The sequence below is a fragment of the Epinephelus fuscoguttatus genome, linkage group LG16, assembly GCF_011397635.1.
Source record: "Epinephelus fuscoguttatus linkage group LG16, E.fuscoguttatus.final_Chr_v1".
NCBI classification, from domain to species: domain Eukaryota; kingdom Metazoa; phylum Chordata; class Actinopteri; order Perciformes; family Serranidae; genus Epinephelus; species Epinephelus fuscoguttatus.
This window is the reverse complement of record NC_064767.1, coordinates 37,468,503-37,487,517: the sequence shown is the minus strand read 5'-3', so window position 1 is coordinate 37,487,517 and position 19,015 is coordinate 37,468,503.

Below are 19,015 nucleotides of genomic sequence, written 5' to 3'. Positions count from 1 at the left end.
CCTGCTGTAAGGCACAATGACTTCAAATAGGTTTCAAGGTAAACTCCCTCTGCACAATAGAGGGGCTGGGGCCCGTCAAGTCACAGACACTGAGGGCCACCTTGCGTATTGAGCCGTGTATTGGTGATTTGTTGTTTTCAGGGTTTGAGGGTCGTAAATGAACAGAGTAATAACATGTCTGTGCCATGTTTTCTAGAGAAAGGACAGTGAATGAAGGAGGGTCAGGTGATGGTTTTGTGACCCTGCAGAGAAATGTTGTCATCTAATCCAGGGAAGCTGCTCGGGAGCCCAGGCCGGTGTCAGGGTCCGGACAGACTCACAGCGTGAATCAACTGTTATTACCACATATGTCCTACTTCCACCTGCTGTTTCCTTCTGTGCCAGGAGGCAGGTTTGAATACATCATTAGTGTCCTCTAGTGGCAGTTTCTGTTACGTGCAGTGCAGTACAACTCAACTTATTAATAATCTATCACTGTTCTTTCAATATCATTATATCACACTTTCCAAAACTTTGAGGATTGAGAAACTTTTCAAAATACAAGAAATTATGACATGTAAAATGGGGAAGACATATGTAAAATTCTGCACCATTTCTTTAGAAAAAAAAATCATTTTTAACAGCATTTCTGCCTTTATTAGATAGGAAAGTCTTGCGTGAAACGGGAAGAGAGAGAGAGGTGATGACCTGCAGCAAAGGGCTTGGAGTTGAAATCAAACCAGTGACAGCTGCGGCAAGCACATAGCCTTTGTACATGGGGCTTGATTAGGTGAGCTACTGGGAGCCCCATTCAGGTAATTTCTAGGTCATTCATCAGATTCAAGGGAATTTGTGCCATTGACCAACTTTACTCTTTTGTGCAAAATGTCAAATTTCCTTGAGTTCATTTGAAGCATGCATTTAGATGACACGCAGGTGTATTTGATCTACTCATCTGAGACTCATTCAAGAAAGTCAACTTTCAGCCAGTGTTCACCTGTTAGAAATGTGACTGGTTTCCAGCAGATCACTAAGTAGCATTGTGATAGTGAGAAACAGAGCATCTGAGGCCATTGGAACTAAGTGAAAGTGTCAAAAGTGAATTGTTATTATAAGCAAAGAGGAATCTTCTCAGTGTCAAATCATGGCTAAATTGAAGGTTTCCAAGGGGGCAGTGCATGACTACATGACTGGCTTTGGCTCGGGAGGTAGAGCAGGTCATCCACTTATTGGAAGTTCTATGATCAGAGGGGGACACACCCCATTAAAGATCACCAGCTTGCTCTTGATGACTGTGTCATAAGTGTGAATGGCTAAGTGAGTAGCAGATGACACCTTGTATGCTAGCCTTGGCCACCATTGTATGAATGTCTGTAAATGTGGCATGTAGTATAAAAGTGCTTTGAGTGTTCAGAGGACCAGAGAAGTGCTATAGAAATGCAAGACCATTCCATTTACAGTACCAAGAGGCAGATCAAGAGGTCCTGATTGTCTTGGACTCTCTGTCAAAGTCACCTGACCTCAAACCCATTGAACATTTACAGGAGCACTTAAAGACTGAGGAATCCAACCTTCTGTGATGTCACAAGAAGCTCTTTGGAATACTGTCAGTACAAGCGGGGATAATATAGGTCTTCATGTTTTGAATATGCCAGTACACGCTAGCTTGAGTGTATGCTGTCATTAAAGCAAAAATATGATATTCTGAAATTCATGTACATTTCTTTTCATTCTAATTTAAAATTAAGCAACTATGCTATACTCTATATAGTAATTAATGGCTAATGGCAGTGCCTCTGTCCCTCATGATCTTTAATATAGTGTGTTCCGGGACATAGTGTGTAGTGTGTGATAATACAAAACCTCTTTTTGTGTTTGTGTGTGTACTGTATGCTGTTGTTTAATTTTTATAAACAAGTATTTTCATATTGCAGCTGTGTTTATGGCATATTTCCCTGACAGATGAATAAAGGGTCTTCAAATCGTTTCATCTTTTGTGTAATGTTGTGGTTTAAACGTGGTTTATGACAAATTCATGTACAGAGCAAATTCTGATTTGCAGCTCTGTTGCAGTTCAGTCATATTTATCCTCTCACCAAAAACAAATAAAAAAGAACATGTGCGGTGACAAAAACTTATAAAAATGAGTATTTATTGAATCCCTTTTATTGTTAATTTAAATTTGAGAATGTTAATAATGTGCTACAACACATTTGTTGTTATAACGACAAAATGACCCAAAAATGTACTTGAATTTAGTTAGGATCCTATAAAATGGTAAATTATTCACCTTTGACCCTTGCCAATGGCCTTACAGTTCTACACCACACATACACTGCTCATCCACATCAAAGCCAACAGGTGGAAAAACGCCCTAACACATACACATTGAGGAATGAAAGGCTGCAATCAACATGTAAGTGCCTTTAATGATGTGGGAGAGTAAACATGTGAGTAGTGGAGTACTCAGCAGAAACCAGCTCAACTCTGGAAACAGCTCAGATGCTTATTGGCAGGCCATGTTAGCATACCAGGATCTGTAGCCATGTCTGTGGCTCCAGGGCACAGCAATGGTGATTAACATTTAAAACAGCCCCAACCCACACACACACACACACCACCACCACCAATCTTAGCACTGGAAGACTGATACTGGGATAACAGCCAACCCATCTCTGGTATGATAATAGTCATGATAATAGTCAGACCACAAACATTTTGATGTCACTGTCAACGATGAAGTGTATTAGATTGATACTGGTTTAGTACATTTAACTACTTAAATTCTGCCTTTCTCAATGGTGTCTCCATTGATACAAACTCATGTTATGCAGCCGGGCAACTGTCAAACTCATAGAAATGTATTGATTCTAGTGGATATCCATCAAGTTCTAAAGATACAAAATATGGCAGTTGGATGTTTGTTAACCTGCGACTATACTGTGAAAATTTGTCAATAATGTCATATAATATCACTACAGATCATAACTGTGATCCTGCCAGTGTCGTTTGTTGTTGATTAATAAAACACATTTAAATGGCCGAGGTTAGTAGTATTATGTGTGTTAAAAAAAAATAAGTCACGTGTTGATGCAAGGCTGTAGCAATAATAAATATTGGGGGGGCGGGTGTCAAAATTAAAAATTCAAATATGCTAAAAATGCAACCAGTTGCTGTTGTCCCAAATAATCATTGACAAATCAATTAATCAATTTTATTTATGAAGCCCAGGATCACAAATAACAATTTGCCTCACAGGGCTTTACAGCATATGACATCCCTCTGTCCTTTGGACCCTCACAGCGGATAAGGAAGGACTCCCTCAAAAAACCCTTTAACAGGGAAAAGAAATGGTAGAAACCTCAGGAAGAGCAACTGAGGAGGGATCCCTCTTCCAGGACGGACAGATGTGCAATAGATGTCATACAGAACAGATCAACAGACAGAGAGAGAGAGAGAGATGCAGGACAGACAGTAATGACAGTAGCTTACAACAACATTAATTTAAGTAATAATATTACAATAATAACTACAGCTATTGTGGTACAATATGTTGTAGGTATATATTGATATATGATAGTATATGCATGTGACCATAAGCATATGTGTATAATGACAGTGAAGTATGACTAATGATAACAGCAGCAGCAGGAGGCATCTGGCAGGACCACGGCAGCAGCACAACCACACACGTCACACTATCCAGGCACCGCTGTGATATCTAATTAAAGTCATGAATAATCTTTACAAATTGCCATTTTTAAGACTACTAGTTTAACACATTCTCACTCCAACCTTGTCACGTATCGACATTTGGTCTTGGACACATGGAGACAGGATGTGCAAGGTACACTGGGTGAGTTGGTTGTTGACGCTCTTGGACACCATGTCAACTTCAGCCTGTTACATGTATTGTCTGTTTTCAAAATACAGTTCTGTTTTCACAGGAAATACACAGTTTGCATACAGTCTCTTTTGAAAGAAACACACTCCATCGGGACAACACCGCAAATTGAAGTTTTTCTTCCTTCAACAACAAATGCATGTGGTTATGTTTTGCCAACACTTGCATGTGGCTGAGCTTTGCAATCTTATGAATGGCAAACACCTGCCTCCCGCCCACCACCGCACCCCGAGTTCCGCTGCCGTAAATTTCATTGTTGTCCTGCCACATTTCCTCATGACCAGGAGGTGGCGTTAAACAATAATGCCGACTGGCCATTAGAGATGCAAATCTTGCAGATATATCCGCGACATCCGAACGACGCGAAGCTTTCCAACAAGACCAAGCACTTGTCGGTAATCCAATGTTTTCACAACAAAAAACAATGATAAAGTTACACTAAAATGATGTATAACAAAGCTTTCATACAGCTTTGCACACACATTACTCTTGGATGGATTACTCATGAATGCAGGGTCGCACAGAAATGCCACACATATCACATGAAAGTGCAGGAGCTTTCCAATGATACCACACACATCATTGTGCTGTCATCCCATCATGCTATAAATACGGATCAATTGTCTACAAAACAAAAACCTGACGAATTTCTTTACAATCCATTATACAGATTTTGTTATCAGTCACTTCATATAGTGAGGAATAATATTATTACTATTGTTCTATGATCTTAGATCTAAATATTGCATGTTTCTTTCAAATAAAACACATTTTTGACTTGTGAATGAGTCAATGGAATTTCTTGCAATAATGAAAAAATACTGTCAATCATGTCCACCTGGCACAAACCACATGTTTTGGACTGCTGTGAAGTGAAAGAATGTCCCACCATCATGGTTCTTATATTGCCAGATTCCAGAGAGTCTCCCCTCTTCATATATGGCAGAGTATGTCAACTTCCAACTTGCTATGGTGAGATACATGTAAAAATGTAAGAATTTACTAACATGGATTTGTTTTTTTTTCATAGATATAAAAATGAATATAAAATACAGGCACATAATAGGACATGAAATGATGGCAAATCTGGTTAGCCCAGATAGTCCTGAAAAAAAGATATAGCATGTGTATGTAGCCTTTATAATGACTGTGATATGAGTTTAAAAGTAAAGGCAGTATGATTGATGAGTGCACGAGGACTCAGGTGCGCTCGTAGACATCTCTGTCCGTAGTAAAGAACTTGAAAGCCACTAAATCCCTTTGCCCTTATTTCACTTAAAAAAAACAACAACAAAAAAAAAAAAAAAAAAAAAAAAAACTGCATCACAGCCTATATCTAGTGGGAAGTGGGACAACCCAGCTGACCAAATCTTTTTTTTTTTAAATCAATTATTTCACAAGATCAACATAAATCCAGGTTAATGACAACAGCTGTGCGGTATGATCAACCATATGTAAGTTTTTTAACCAACAAAATAAGTTAAAGGTGATTAAAGCACCTTTTACACAGACTTTTCTGGGCAGGAATTCAGCACCATTATTGCACCTCACTGGTCTTTATTAAAAGTACAATCGTGGAATGGTGGGAACAAAGTTGTCATGTCTTTAGGCTGACATCGTAGGTAGTAACAGTGCTGAAACAACGTCAGTGTAAAAACAACAGCTGGCAGGATGGGACAGGTAGGGTAGGACATTTTGACGATGTGTTTTGTGTGCGACCCATTGCCAGGAGATTTAAAAAGCAGCTAGAAGCAGTTAGCAGCTAACTCAAAGAAGAAAAGCAGCCAAAAATGTCCAGAAATATGGATAAACAATGAGGTCAAAGAGCTCCTTACCCTCTGAGCAGAGGGCAAGATTAGCTGCCATATAAAAAGGATGGAAAATGAGTGTTATTGCCATGTTAATGCCATTGTTATTGTTTTATTAATGCACCGCCAATGCGTATGTTATATGTTACACTAGAGACATTCTCGGAACCCATCAGCTATCGGTGTCTGACTTCCGGCAGACGGCGATACAGCCTCTGGGGGCAGACCCCTGATTTTTTGGCATTCCGGTTTGAGGAGGCGAATTTCCGTTTCCGACTTCCGTATATATATATATATATATATATATATATATATATATATGTGTGTATATATATATATATATACACATATATATATATATATATATATATACGTTAATATGCTGAACCATTGCGATGGATTCAGAGTTTGCAGTGACGCCAATTAGTTCACCGCACAGAGCATTTAACCTGGCAACAACTGCAGCCGGCTTGATTGATCAATGTCATGCGGACTACAAACAGTCTACAACGGGAAACCAGGGCTCTTCTGCTCTTCTTCTGGAGGCAAGATCTCCGGGGTTTGCCTACAGACTCTACATTCACTGAATGTAGAGTCTGTATATAGAGACTACACTAGAGACTACAGCTGTTGGGTTACATGCCACTCCCCTCACGCCTCTTCTGCTTCCTGGATGCTCGCATGTTGTCTAAAAACATACACTAAGGCAACCTGTTCTCATTCTGAAGTTGTCACATACTGCCAGTTGGTCACTGATTTGCAGGTCAGACACGGAGGACAATCAGGCATTGTATGATACGCTGCTGGGCGTTGTCAGTTTGAATCGTCACGTGATTTAAGGAGCTGGAGAGTCCCTCTAGGGCACATGGGAGGGGAGGCAGATGGATCCAAGAACACTGGACTTTTACTCAGGAGGCCATTGTTCACTTAGCATATGAATGTAGAGCCAAACCATGATGTTTTTTTTTTTTCTAAACCTAACCATGTGCTTTTGTTGCACAATGAAATAAACATGATTACAAGGTGTTAAACCAACATTGTAAGTTTATTTTGAAAAAGACTGTATGCAGCTAACAAGCAGAAACTGTGCATTTCTTGTGAAAGTGAAAGTGTATTTTGAAAAGACACAATACATGTAACAGGCGTAAATTGACACAGGGTCTGGGAACGTAAACGTAACAGGTGCACCCAGGATATCAGGCGTGTAATACGCGGACGCCGATATGTAACAAGTTGGGAGTGAGAATGTGTTGCCTGAGGGAGGGTGATGCCACTGTTGTTTGGCATACAAATGCAAAGGCAGCTTAAAGAAGGGACTCGTAGCGGCCCTATTGCGCGATCTTTGTGTAAAAAGGGCTTCAATCTCTTTGGGAAAGCTCAGTTTAGCCTACACACACTGAAACACTAGACTATATATTGTATTGTTAACACATTTTAAGATTTACATACTCTGGAGGCTGTTTTAGTAAAGCTCTATTTTGGGGGAACAGGGGGCTGAAACTGAGAGAAAATGTTGCATTTATAAATTTAACCAGCTTAATGTGGATATACTCCCAGTCACAGGTTCCCATTTTGGCTTGTGATCCTTTATAGCCATATACGTAGGTAGTGAGGCTCACTTCACAACTTGCTCCATTTTTTGTGTTTTACAGGCCTAAAGAAATGAAATGTCTGAAAAAATCCTAACTTGTTAATTGATCCCTTAGATTTATCCTATGATCCCTTGGTGGGTGTGTTCTGTCATTAAATATTTTTTAGTTATAATAAGTCCAATAATGATAATAATGTAATCTCGTTATATTTCTATATAATGACAATAAAGCTTTCTAATTCTAATTCAAAAGGTTCATTCTCACTGCTGTGATGTGGACGCGGTGCGGAATTTCGCGTTGTTGTGTTCCAATTCCGTGCAGTGTGAATGGGTGTGGGTGAACATGGACGAGAGGAGCAGCAGCAGCGAGCTAGCAAGCTAACATTTAACAAGCATCAACATCAACTTTCTTTAGCACTTACCACTCTCACCGCAGCCACCAAGCTGGACAATGGACTGCCAGACGTTGTCCTTTAATTCATTGTTCATAAAATCATCCCGTCTTTTATCAAAAAGGACGGGGTGCTGTGAAATTATCAACCTTTCTCCTGCGTGACTGGATTTTTGACTCTCCAGGTTCTGCCTGACGTCACTATAAACAAACAATTTCAATTGCCCAGCTGTGTATTTCCGCAGGGGTCAAAGTCTGGGTGGAAACTTTTTTCACAGCATTAAAGTTCCGCCCCAGTGTACAAACTTCCATAAGAACCCATGAAATCAGCTTTTATATTTTTCTGCAAGAATAATCCGTGCGGATATTCACCCTCAATGAGAATGGACTTTAATAGTGCAGTATGCATCAGCAGATCCAGGAACAGCTTTCATCAAGTAAAGAAAGGTAAATCTGCAGATAGTGAGGCAGCTACATTACAATAATTCATATATTCAAATGAAAACAATATATTCTAAAGTCTTAGACACTAAAACATTTTTAGGCATAAACGATAAAGTGGACGTTGAGCTCACATTCCTGAGCTGAATGCTGATGGGCTCCCTGTCAGTCTGTTTGTTGGTGCATTTATGTGAGGGGAAAGCATATGCATGGCCACAGAGCTGTCTGTGTAGCAGCACGGTGCTAAAGCATAAAGAATAGGCCGGCCCAGTCGTAACAAACTCTGTGACAAAATGCTTACAGCCTGTAGCAGAGAAGTGCCACATTCATCAGCTGTCTGCCAGAGCATTTACACACCCCACCATCAACAGCCCAGAGGGACAGAGGACAGAGGGGCCAGAGGGGACAAAGATGGACGAAAGATAGCAAGCGACTGCAAATGTTTTTGTAGTGTGAATAGTGAATTATTAGAGAGTAAAGGTGGGAGTCTTGTAAACGGAGGAGAGGTTACTTGGTTTCAGAGATTTGAAGTAGATATGTGGAGCTAGCTGCATCAACATTATACATCAATTGTACTTCTTACAAACTCCACACAGGTAGCTGTCAGTATGATTACACATATTACAATACATCACACTTCTCTTTAATACTCTGAGTGAGCAGGTCATAGTTCAGACTTCATGTAAGGCAAGGCAAGGCAAGGCAAGTTTATTTGTAGAGCACAATTCGTACACAAAGTAATTCAAAGTGCTTTACAGAACAAGAAAATGCATTAAAATCACAATACAAAATAAAAACATAAATAATCATTATAAAATGAACTTTAAAAGAGAAGAGTGCAGATAAGATCCTTTCAGTCATATGCACAGTGAAATAGAGCTGTTTTGAGCCGAGATTTGAACATTGTCAGAGTAGAGGCCTGTCTCACATCTTCAGAAAGACTGTTCCAGATTTTAGCTGCATAAAACTGGAATCCTGATTCCCCATGTTTAGTCCTGACTCTGGGCACCAGCAGGAGGCCAGTCCCTGAGGTCCTCAGAGTCCGAGATGGTTCATATGGCACTAACATGTCAGAGATGTACTTTGGTGCTAGGCCGTGGAGAGACTTGTACACAAGCAGAGCTGCTTTCAAGTCTATTCTCTGAGCCACATGAAGCCATTGTAGAGACCTGAGCACAGGACTAATGTGCTCGTACTTCCTGGTTCTGGTCAGGACCCGAGCAGCAGCATTCTGGATGTACTGCAGCTGTCTTACAGCCCGTTTGGAGAGGCCAGTGAGCAGGCCGTTACAGTAGTCTAACCTACTAGAGACAAATGCATGGAAGTCTCTCCAAGTCAGGTTTAGACACTATACCTTTGATTTTGGCAATGTTTTTTAGATGGTAAAAAGCTGCTGATGTTATTGATTTGATGTGGCTGTTAAAGTTCAAGTCTGAGTCCATTATTACCCCGAGATTTCTAGCCTGATTTGTAGGTTTTAGAGAGAGAGACTGGAGGTGACTGCTGACACTTGCTCTTTGTTTCTGTGGACCAAATACGATGACTTCAGTCTTGTCTGAATTTAGCTGGAGAAAGTTGTTTTGCATCCACACACTGACCTGTTGGATGCAGTGAGAGAGTGAATCCACTGGTCCATATTCACCTGCTGTCAGTGAGACATAAAATCTGATGTCGTCTGCATAATTGTGGTAGGACACATTATTACTTTGTATTAACTGGCCTAAAGGCAGCATGTAGAGATTGAACAGAAGGGTCCCAGGATTGACCCTTGGGGCACCCCACAGGTCAAGGCCATGTGGTCTGAGACACAGTTACCAATTTCAACAAAGTACTTCCTGTCTTCTAGATAGGACTTCAACCAATTTAGGGCAGTGCCAGAGATGCCCACCCAGTCCTCTAGTCTCTGTGAAAGGATCTCATGATCGACAGTGTCAAAAGCAGCACTCAGATCTAGCAGGACTAAAACTGAGACTTTGCCTGCGTCAGTGTTCAGGCGGATGTCATTTGTCACCTTAATAAGAACGGTCTCAGTGCTGTGATGGGGTCTAAAACCTGACTGGAAAACATCAAAGGAGTTGCTCTTTAGGAGAAAGTCAGTAAGCTGTTGGTAAACAACTTTCTCAAGGACTTTGCCTAAAAACGGCAGATTTGAAATGGGGTGGTAGTTGTTCAGTACTGTGGCATCAAGACTGCTCTTCTTTAGGAGAGGCTTTATGACCGCAGTTTTCAAGGCCTTTGGGAATGTTCCAGATTGTAGTGACATGTTAACTATGTGAGCGAGTGGTGGTAACAAACTGCTCAGCACAGACTTTAGAAATCTAGTGGGTAACACATCGAGGCAGCATGCAGACGAACTCAGACTGGTGATGATCTCTTGGACAGTTTTGTCAGTTACAGGTGCAAAATGAGTCAGCTCTAAGTGTCTAGGTGGCTGCAGGGTTGTTATTGGTGTTGTGGAATTGATGGCATTTTTAATGGTCTGAACCTTGTCGCAAAAGAATACTGCAAACTCATTACACTTGGATGTGGAGATCAGTTCCAACAGCTGGAGGGTTTGTTAATCTGTTCACTGTTGCAAATAAGACACGCGAGTTGTTACTGCAGTTTCCAGTAATTTCAGAAAAGTACCTCTCCCTTGTTCTACGTAACATCCGGTTGAACACATAAAACTTTTCTTTATAAATTTCATAATGAACATGAAGCTTCGACTTGCGCCATTTCCGCTCGGCCCTCCGGCACTCCCTTTTCTGTTCCCTGACCGAGTCGTCATTCCTCCATGGCGCCTTCTGCTTATTTTTAACCATTTTAACCTTCACAGGGCAATGGTGTCCAGAACATTCAAAACACTCAAAGTAACAGAGTTCAACAAATCATCAACATTAGAACATGAGGCATTTTCAAAGCTTATCATTTCCATGAACAGAGCACCTGTACTGTTATTTATGTGTCTCCTCCGAACAACTGCAGGACCAGCCGGTGGTTTGGGAGAAACAGACAGGTCAAAGAAGACACAGAAATGATCAGACAGAGCAACATCAACCACATTGACGTTTGAAATATTAACCCCCTTTGTAACGAGCAGGTCCAGAGTGTGCTGCGCTCTGCTGTGTGTGGGCTCACACACATGCTGAGTCAGGCCAAAGGTTTCAAGGACAGCACTGAGCTCTTTAGCATTTCTGTCACAGACATTATCCACATGTACATTAAAATCACCTGTAATGACCAAACCATCAAAGTCTGTGCATACAATTGAAAGCATCAATAAAACTTTGACGGTGCTGGGGAGGCTTGTATATGACTACATAGAGTATGGACGGAGATTGTTTTAGCTCCATTTTAAAGGATACATACTCAAATGATGAAAACACCCCAAATGACAACCTGTGCATAACCATATGATCTCTAAATATTGCACAGACACCTCCACCCTATTGGATTTCTCGTGTTTCACATGCAAATTTGTAGTTGGGTGGAGCTGATTCTGTTAGAACAGCATTACCTGTGTTTTTGTCAAGCCATGTTTCAGTTAAAAACATAAAATCAAGATTATACGAAGAGATCAAATTATTAATTAAAAATGATTTGTTAGACAAGGATCTGACATTAAGCACAGCAAGTTTCAGATTAGTTTCAGTAGGACTGGACATTATCTTCTTACAAGGGATATGGATTAAATTTCTCTGATAGGACAGTCTAATTGTCCTTCTGTAATCTGGTCTATGTGGTGTGGCTGTAGATATCGCACTAGGAGAGAATATTGTCTCACAGGGCCCCAGCTTGATATTACCTTTATCATGGCTGTAAGTCCTGGGACAGCAGAGGCCCTGTGCATCCATCTCTTAGGGATACCAGCTCTGGGGGCAGGCAGGGGGGGGCGAGCAGGGGAAAGTTTGGGTGATGGACCAGATGAAAACCGAGGGGGACGAGCTGGGGGAGCTTTAGTTTGTGAAGCAGGAGAGTTGAAGCTCCTGTGTGACTTGTGGGGCACAGTTTTATACGGGGAAGAGTTCAGCATAGTTGGTGATAGAAGTCTTGACCTTGCTATATTAGGGGTGAGGGGAACCATCTTAATCCCTGATTTGATCAGGCTTTCAAGATGGTTGGGAAGGCCCATGGGGGAAGGTGGGGATGAAAAGGAGAGGGACAAGTGTCTAGAGGGGGTAGATGTGGCAGGGGGGGCCCAGGGCTGGTCTGTGGGTAGAGGAGGTGATGGGGGTGCTGCCGGGTCTGAAACTTCTGCTGGGGCCGTCACAGATGAGTCCAAGGCCTGTGATGAGGGCCCGGGGGGAGGTAAAACCGATGGCGGGCCTGAATCCTTCACTGGGGGCAGTGGAGGCTGTTGTGGTGCTGGAGCTGAATCCTTCGCTGGGGGCGGTGGAGGCTGTTGTGGTGCTGGAGCTGAATCCTTCGCTGGGGGCGGTGGAGGCTGTTGTGGTGCAGCTGGTGCTGAAACACTGGCTCGGTCTCTGGCTTCTGCGACAGAGATGCTTCTCTCATTCCTCTTTTCTCTCACTGGTCACTCAGGACCCTGTCCCGGCCCATTCTGATGCCTCAGAGCGTGGAGGAGGTGTTCCGTCAGCACTCTCCTCCCACTTCTGCACAGGTGTGGGCCCTTTCCCTTGAACAGGTCCTCTCGTTTCCAGAACAGATAAAAGTTCTCAATGTAGTGCAATCCTCTGTGCGCACACTCTTTGGACAGCCATGTGTTCAGCTGAAGCAGCTGAACTTGTTTATCTTCCTGTCTATGTTTGGAAGAGGTCCACTAATGAATGCCTTGACCTCCACTTTATCAAGCTCCTTGAAGAACTTAGTGAAATCCCTTTTCAAGACTTCAGTCTGTTCCTTTCTGATGTCCACTGCACCCACGTGCACGATCAGCTGTTTGACTCCTCGGTGTGTAGACAACACTTTTGGGAGGAGTGTTGTTATCTCAGAGACAGTGGCACTGGGACAGCAGCATGTTTGAATTCTTCCGTGGTTTATGCCACTGATAGCACCGTCTCCTATCAGCAGCGTATCTCTGACCTTGATGTTTGGTCCAGATTGTCTGTCTGCCTGCTGTCTTTTGCCGACTTTATGGCTCCAGTTTCATGAAGATAATCCATTTTCTCTTTGTTCATTAGAAACATTAAATTCAGTCTCTGACAGTGGCAAAAATCTGTTTGTAAGCTGTATTTTGGGTGATGTTACGTAGGTATTAACATTGTCTCTCATCACTTTGTGCTGCTTTGGCTTAGCACCAAGTTCTCTCCAGGATGAGGCATTTTGGTCTTTACAGAGTTTTGGAAAAGACACAGTATCACTCAGGTTTAAGATGAAAGTAGCAGGTTTTTCACCCTTTTTACTGAAAGTAACTGTGGGCTTCTTACCACTGGATGTCACTGGGAGCGTCTTGTGAAGTCCTTTTTCAGATTCTAAAGCAAAAATCCGTGCTTGTAGCTCATTAATTTCTTGTTGATATCTCTGACAGCGTTCACAGAAGGAATTTGTTTGGTTTCCTCCCCCGGACATGCTGCTGGCTGGATCGGTTAAAAATATAAAAATGTTCTTCAAAGTCTTGGTTTACTTAAAATAATTCATGAAATGCTGGATATAGAGATTTTCCAGGATTTGTAGAAGGAGTAAAACGATTAAAAAGCAGAGTAAAGAAGGAAGCAGGCTGGAGCAAGCAGGAAAGCTTCTGCACTCTTCAGAAGCAGGAAGCAGTAAGCTTGCTAAGGGCTTATTTATGCTCCCTTAATGTGTGAAAATAGATCCATTTCAAATGTTGTGACCATCAGTGCCCTGATACCTCCATGTGTCCTTTTTGTTGACAAAGATACAGCTGGTAGATGGCAAAAGAGGGTGGAGTCAAAAGTTTCATACAATAACAAACATGGTGAGGGTGGACAGAATAATGTACCTTAAAACGAAGGCATTGTAAATGGCAGTGGTCTTTGATGCTATTACTGCAATATGTAGACGGACAATTCCTTTCACTTTTTAAAATGTCTTTGTCGTCTCCTGCATTTGTATCTCATTTGAAATACGCTACGCCGCCCCAGTCGCGTAAGGTAGTGACAATGGGCCCCTGCGCATGCCATTATGAGCGGCCCTATTATGCCCTAGTTACAAGTTATGAAGCTCACAAGCACACACACACACACACACACACACACACACATAGTTTTAGGTATATATATATTTTAGCAACAGTGTGTCTTACTGCCGCTTTTACGTTACATCCACTTGCAGATACTTGATATTGGACACATTAACATACATATTACACAACATCATCATTACATATCTATATAAGACAAATCTACGAAAGAAAAAAGGAAATTATTGTGTTGATTAGATGTTATTACACCTCCTAGCCACTAGGTGTCAGGGGCGGTTCCTATTAGACTGAGAAGTAGTGTTATGGTAGTAGGAAGAAGAGCATGATTAACTCAGGAAAATAACATGTATGAGGATGCGTGATCTGCCCAGTTCGCAAATTAAAGTTCTTGATGTGAACTAAACAAGGACTATTTATTTCTGGGTGACAACAAACAAAACAATTATTAGTATAACTTGATAGTTTTTTATTGGTAAATTATAGTTTTTTAAAAAGTTTATGAAGAATAAGTGTATAATTTGTTGTAGATTGACACTGTTTTACAAAACCAGAAAACCATGATGGAGATAGGTTTGCCTTATTTAGGGCATGTATGGGAAAAAAGCACCATTTTTGTTTTAATGTGAGTTCTTCTTTGAACATGGACGTATTTCCAGGTGGCAGTCGGGCCCCTCCACCCTCCACCCCATGGGCCCCAGTGCACTCGCACTGCCTGCACTGTCTATTCACCTGATATTACAATACAGGTATTATCATTCACAGATTCTGTCTTAAAGGTCCAATTTATACCTGTTAGATGCATTGTGTTTTTACAAAATACACTTTCATTTTCACAGGAAATACATGGTTTCTGCTCATTAGATGCACACAGTCTTTTTCAAAATACACTTACAGCATCAGTAAAACACAGCATTTTTACATTTAAGTAATTGTGCATGAAAATCATGTGGCTACATTTAGAAAAAACATGAAACTTGGCTCAACATTCACATGGAAGACAAGCGGCAGGCTCCCGGATGAAAGTTCAGGGTTTGTTGGACCGATTCACCTCCCTTCCTGCCTGTCCCACAGGGAATTTACAGCATTTTATATTGCTTTGTTGCCGGGGGCATTACAAACTGACGTCACCCGGCAGCATATCATACCACTGCAAAAGGCGCCTTTTTGCGCTGGTGTCTGATGGTGAAATGGCTGACAAAGCGCCTCTGTTTGACGAGTTGGGAATGAGAACAGGCTCAGTAAATTGGCAGAAATGGAATATCATATAATAAGTATATTTTGTCAGTGTATAAAACGTTGAATCGTTGTGTTTTCATTACCTTAGAATGAGACATTTTATCTACAAGGTGAGCAGGTCCTCATATAAGGAGATCACCATGTTGCACCACCACCATGTTTCTACAATTGCCCAGAACGGACACTGGCATTGACACTGGCTTCAGATAGGGACATCTGAGTTTTCATGGCAGTCACCATAGTTAGAAGTCAATCTGTGACAAGCAGCTTCAGAAAAAAACTGATTAGTAATGTTAAACTGCTGTATTCTTTGTTTTTACTGGTTTAAATCACCTGGTCTGTTTGTTTTGAGAGGGAGAGACCTCCGTGGATAATTTGGCCCCTGTTAAAAACCTCCTGAACACTCATCACGGAAGGAATACTGACAAGAAGTTTTAACTGGTTGCAATGTGCAATCCTCACCACTAGACGCCACTAAATCCCCCTAAATCTTAACACTGGATCTTTAAACTTCATGTTGTCAGATGACTGCAGAATAAAACAAGTGCCTGAGTCTATAATTAATAGCTGTAGTTAGCAGATAACAATTTTTGACAGATGATCAAATCAGTTTTCCCAAGCTCCTCCCCCAGGATGTCTGTCACATGCCACTCTCTGAGTCTCGGAGGGAGATGGCCCAATGGTCTGTGGCTGTCAGACAGGTGGTGATGCAACAAAGTCCGAAAACAATTCCCTCATGGGATGGAGCAACATCACTGCAGCACAAGTGTTTGTCTTCTTCAGTGTAAAATTGTAAATTGTGATATGTTTGCTGTATCCTATTTCTTAATTTTTGTAGTCCTGTGTTTTCCAATCGTTTCTTTGTCTCAGGTTTAATCACAGCAGCTGTGAGCTGTTGCTGCTAGATCATCCATCCTCTTTTACTACTCAGCGATGTTGTCGCCACTCTATCTGTCACTGGCCGTGTTCCATGAAAACAGACATTTGTCATTGTCCTGTGCCTCCCTGCTCTAATGCCATCAGCTCCAGTGACAGCCACTTGGCTAGGGACACTGGGACACACACACACACACACACACACACACACACACACGCACATGAACAAACACAGAGAGAGGCTTGTATGATCAGAGGGGTACACACTACATTAAAGATCACCATAATGCTTCTAAGGGACAGAGGCACCACCACTAATTACTATTAATTATGTGTGAGGTGGTGTGTGTGTGTGTGTGTGTGTGTGTGTGTGTGCGTGTGCGTGTGCGTGTGCGCGTGTGTGCGTGCATGCATGCATGCGTGCGTGATCATATGTGACCAGGTAGTAGATGTGTCCCACATCAGAAAAACGAAAACAAACATTTAACCCTCGGTGTATATCACAATTGACTTCTGCACAACATCCATCCAGTTATTGTTGGTAATTCACCTACAGGCTGGTTGAGGCACCCACTAATCTACAGACCGAATGGGTTACCAAGATGACACAGCAGATGGCAGCGTTGTGTGCATTCTCTTGTAATTCTTCTATTTTTGTTTCTTTTTTTCAATTTTCAGCTCTCCCTCAATGGTTACATTCACCAGGAAGGAACTTCTGAAATTTGCTGTTGTTATATATGTAAAATTATTATGCACATCCAAGCACAGTTTTGAGGAAAAACCCCGCAGCTGGTTGTCACTTAACATTCCAGAAATCCATCCTTGTTGATGAGGGAACGATGTGATAAGAATGATAGCACATTTGTCTAACATTGTTAACATGAATATTAAATTCAGCCTATCATGTTATGTCATACCTGTGGGATTCTGTCCAGCTGGCCTGCATTTCTCTTGATAACTTACTACTTAGAATCATGTACTGACTGTATAAATTGAAATATAAGCCTCTCCAGACTCTCAGTGGTCCCAGAAAAAAAGATTTATATTGAATGGCATTAAAGGGGACCTATGCTCATTTTTTAAATTCATATATTTTATTCTTCTGGTCTAAGGCCATCCAGAAATATTAGTTAACATGAACAATTGTCTCCCAGATCTAAAAGCTATTGTGCTATAACTCAAATTTGTGATGTCATAGGGTATAAAGTCTGGAGCTGCTTAGTAGACAAACAATGGTGAAATATTCTCAATGACACAGAGAGCATGCAGATATGATTATTGTCACATTCATACATATTTTATGTTGTAAGCCATCATTGCTGTCTGTCCTGCATCTCTCTCTATCTCTCTTTATGTCTCATTTTGTCATATGGAACATTATAAATTTATTATGTTGACCATCTGTCCATCCTGGAAGAGGGATCCCTCCTCAGTTGCTCTTCCTGAGGTTTCTAACATTTTTTTTCCCTTGTTAAAGGGGCTTTTTTGGGGAGTTTTTCCTTATCCGCTGTGAGGGTCTAATATGGGATGTCGCATGCTGTAAAGCCCTCTGAGGCAAATTGTTATTTGTGATATTAGGCTTTATAAATAAAATTGATTGATTGATTGATTGATTGATTGATTGATTGATTGATTGACTGATTGAATGTTCTGAGTATGTGGGTACATTTTCTGTTTCAGAACTGAGAACACTACGATAGAATTAAGTTCATTTGTATTGTATTATTATAGTATTAAAAAAGAAAACAGACATCCCTCCCATGCATTGGTTATGGAGCAGCTCCAAACTTTATACCCTATGACATCACAAGTTTTATAATTACTTCTCTGGTTACTTCTCTGAGTTTCTGGCAGAAATCTATTTGTTTTAACTCAAACCATGATTTATTTATTTTTTATTTTTTTCATAAATTAACAAAGTTGCAAATATTATAGGTCACAGAAATAACATATTGGAAATGGAAATTTGGGTGGTATTCCCCTTTAAGGAGAGCACCCAAATAATGAAAACATAGCAAGGCAAACAGATTTCATTAAAAAAAAAAAAAAAAAAAACGTACAGAAAATCTCTTTGCAGCATTATCTAAGTCTCTTGTATTCATTACTGTGCTACTGGAAATCCAAACACATCTAGTTTTGCTAAACATTTACGTAACTAAACATTTATTAGATTATCATCCCGTGAAGGAATCTGTTGTGTACATGTGTGTGCATGCATACACAACAAATTCCTTCATGGGAAATGTTTTGTTTCCTTAAAGCCAATTGATTAAGGACTATATACACTTTATAGTGATAGGTGAACTATAACTGTAATGTATAGGTAAAACAAATTGAACTAGAAAACCACCAAAGTGTCTAAGCTCAAGCTTTGTATGTGTCTGAGTGAAATGATCACTTACATAAACAGTCATTCACCAACTGTCTCTCAGTTAGACTGGACTGGTAGGATAATTTCCTTTTTGACCACTTAGGGTCAGAAGTGAGTTAGTTTTGGTGCTGTCAATAAGGATCAGCATGGCGTGTGTGTGTGTGTGTGTATGTATAAGAGAAACTGTAATTGTATGTATTAGATAAAGCCTGTCCCCTCATTTGCTTGTTTATCATCTTTCTATGAAAACACATTAGTTCAGCCTGCGTAGCTCTAACTTGGTGCATGTCAATAAACTGTACAATATTCCTGCAA